This window comes from Pseudopodoces humilis, chromosome 30 (genome assembly GCF_049639895.1).
Source record: "Pseudopodoces humilis isolate 2021_Gansu_Grassland_sample_001 chromosome 30, ASM4963989v1, whole genome shotgun sequence".
NCBI classification, from domain to species: Eukaryota; Metazoa; Chordata; class Aves; order Passeriformes; family Paridae; genus Pseudopodoces; species Pseudopodoces humilis.
The window spans coordinates 3,659,783-3,663,168 of NC_142229.1; the positions used below are offsets into that span (position 1 = coordinate 3,659,783).

General features: G+C 54.6%; 1 long non-coding RNA gene across 1 annotated transcript; it reads right to left on the reverse strand.

Annotated features, from left to right (window-relative positions):
- LOC148182425 (uncharacterized) lies at positions 1-2,824 on the reverse strand. Its single transcript, XR_015774722.1, has 5 exons — positions 2,707-2,824; positions 2,153-2,248; positions 1,262-1,354; positions 460-709; positions 1-197 (listed from the first exon to the last, which is right to left on the reverse strand). It is a non-coding gene; the product is annotated as an uncharacterized LOC148182425 (long non-coding RNA).
- Between the last annotated feature and the right edge of the window lie 562 nt (positions 2,825-3,386).

The following is a 3,386-nucleotide window of genomic DNA, read 5'->3' on the forward strand; positions in this document are numbered from 1 at the left end:
AGTTAGATTCAGTGGCATCGTGAGGCTTCCCACACCCTCTCAGTACCCAGGGCTTGCAGTGGCACCCATGGGAGTTTGCTGCCAGTACAACGCAACTGATTGTGCTGCTGCTCTTTATTTATACTATTCCAAATATTCTGCTGGCTTCTGTCCAGCTGTCCGGGTGCTCTGAACTGGCTCAGGAAGCTGCGAGGCGCCTATGGAGAGAGGAAGCTGCTGAGGCCCGGCCAGGGCACAGGGTGAGTGTGAGGGTGCAGAGCAGCACTGGGCACCCATGAGCTGTGGGCATCTGCTGCACAGGGGAGCTGTGGGCACAGAGAACTCTAGGCAGAGCATGGAGCACCAGCTCACAGCACCAACCTCCACAGTGACTTACTGGGCACCCAGAGCACCAGAGCTCAAAATGCCTCATGCCATGCAATACCAGTTTGGCAGCACCCCTCCGCCCCACCAACTCACTTTCTCCTCTTCCTCCACAGATGGAGTGCACAACACAGCACCATTCCCAGCAGCATCGAGCCAAGGACTGCCACGATGCCTTCGATGCAGTAGTTCTGGAAAGAATTTGCATCCACAGCATTTGTGTCTGCTCTGCCCACCACAGCGTTTGGGTCTTCTCCGTTATCCACAGCGTTTGGGTCTGCCCTGCTGTTTCCAGCACTGGCGGATCTCCTGCTGACAGCGCTGTTGAGGCTCAGGCTGTTCACACCTGGAGGACCAATTGTACACGTTAGTGTGTCCTGCACATCTCTGGCAATCTTACCGGAAGGCTGACATTGCCAATAAATGTTCTTTCCCACTTCACTAGCATCTCTGAATGAGGAAACATCCTGTGGTGGCAACATTTCCATGGCTTCAGTAGAAACCAAGGGAATTCCCAAAGGCCCAGCAAGTCCCTGCTCTCTGGACCTTCTCTCCTCTCAGCTTTGCTTAGCTTTGGAGTGGCCACAATCTAGTTTTTCCAGTGTCTCCCTTTGCTCCCTGTTGCTGGGGATTCTTCACATGCACCCACAGTTTCTCTTGTGCTTTGGCCAGGGATGATCTGACTGGGGCAAACACACTGTGTCCCTGTCATCTGGAGACACAACTGGCAGTAGACACTCTGGACCACCCTTGCAGCTCACCAATACCTGCAGGGCATGACACAGAGGGTCCCTACAGTGAGGGCCTGAGGTGTGGGCGGGGGGGCTATGGCATGCCCCTATATGCACCTGAAACCTCTGCTGCCCAATTGTGCTGGTTAGGAGTGACCTGTACCCACCTCCTAGTATCATCTTCAGCTCCCTCAGGATTTCGTGTAGCACTTTGGATGTCTCTATGGAAGATTGTCCCCTTCCATCTTGATACTTTGGACCTTAATAGAAAGAATAAAGTTGCATTTTCCCCCCAGCACCCACACCCCAAGGGGATGCAGTCAGGCCCTTTAGGTATCAGGGAGATACCTGAACTTTCCTCTCTCTTATTGTCTGTTCTGCAGTATGGGCAGCATTTGCCTGCCCCCAGTTTTCAGGACTTGTTTCCCACTTATATGCTGTGGCAGGACTGCCCAGTGCCTGGATAATTTTGAAAGCATTCCTATATGCTGGCATGGGGACCTTCCCCAGGGTTGGCCAGCACTGTCAAGGATCAGGGAAAAGTAAAGCCTCAGCATGGCTCAGGCACAGAGTTTTCAGGAGGATGATGTAGAGTCCCCTAAGCCATGCCAATCTGAGAGTGCACCCCTTTGGACCCCAGTTCCAAGGAGGGATCTCCCTCTGTTGTGTTAGGGCCTCTAGGGTCTCACAGCAAGGTCTGGGATGCAAGTGCTGGGGGAGGGATGTAAGATCCAGTGCCACATTTCCCATCATTTGCTGAGGGATGTCTCCAGGTGGCCTCATTCTCAAAAGAGCAAAGTTCTGAAATCCCTGAGAATGGAGTGTGAGAGGTGGTAAGCATCTTGCTGCACCCACAGTGTCCAACTGTGTGTCCCTGAGACAGCAAGAGCAACAATGTGCACCCCAGAGGTGACAGTCACCCCAGAGCCACTCCTGGCTGTTATCAGAGCATTCTGGCTCTGCACTGGCACAGTTTGGCACCAGGGCAGAGCCTGCAGACACTGGGGATCTCGGCAGATGCTGCTGAATGGCCAAAGGACAACGATTACCCAACACACCTGTGGTGTGAAAGGCCCTGGTGTTTTCCCCAGGAACTGGCACTGTCTGATGGCCTTCCTGAGGTGCTTTCTCCTGCGCAGTCTCACGCTCCAGTGCTTTAGAGAGAAAGTGTGTCAGTTGAGTTCCAAGTCACTGTTGCTCATCAGGGTCTGTCAGAGCTGGGTGCTGGCCCTGGCATGCCCACCTACCCACTGCCTGTGCTCGCCATGGAGCAGCCCCAACATCCTGGGCTGGCAGGGCCACCAGGAGGAGGATCAGAGTCAGGGCCCACCCTGCCTGTACCATGATGCAGCTGCTGCTGCCTCTCCTGCCACTGCTGCTCAAGCTCGTGACACCCAAGCTACCCTGCACAGCAGGGCCTGGCTTTGCAGCTCCACAGGGCGCTTTGTGACCTCATGGGGTCTTCTACCAGCAACATTCTGCCATCTCCACGGGGGGCCCAAGCATTCCCCAAATATTCCTACTGCTGACGGGTCAAGCAGAGACACCAGATTCAGTCTAGCATACACAGGGTTCTCTGCAGATCTGCTCTAGAAAACTCTGCAGAGACTACCTGGGCTTTCACCTGTGTCCAGAGCAAATCCCAGTGCTCCTGGAAGTGCCTGAGGGTATCAGGCAGCTGCTGGTGTGGACCTGCCCTGAACATGGGACAAACACTTCCTGGAGTTCCCTCAGAGGAGTCAGGAGCTGGCACTTGGGAATTATCTCAAACCCTTCATGCCCCACAATAATCATTAAAAAGGACTGTCAGCTGGCAACTAATCACCATGAAGCTGTTCACTTACTTTGCCCCTCATGGAGTAAGGAGCATACTCAGGAAGGCAAAGAAAGTAGAACTTGTGGGCTGAGATAAAAACAGTTTAATAATTGAAATCAGTAAAATAATTAGTAATAGTAATAATAATAAAAAATAAAAATAAAAAAGGAGATGGTGAGAGGAAGAGAACGCACAAGACGATGTGCGGCGGCGGGGCCTGGGCGCCCCCTGGAGGCTCGGAGCGGGTTCTGCAGTCCGCCCCCGCCTCTCCGCCCGTGGGGACCGGGGACATGTGGGACATGGAGGGTATGGGGAGTGGGACGCTAGGGACACGAGGGCGCGAGGTCTGGGCGTGCCATGGTGCTGGGAGACGACAAGAGGCCCCAGCGGTGCCGCTAGGGGACCGGGATTGCCTTGGAACCCTCTGCGGGGCGGGAGGGGCCTCTCGGGCGGCCGGAATACATGTGCGCGGGGCG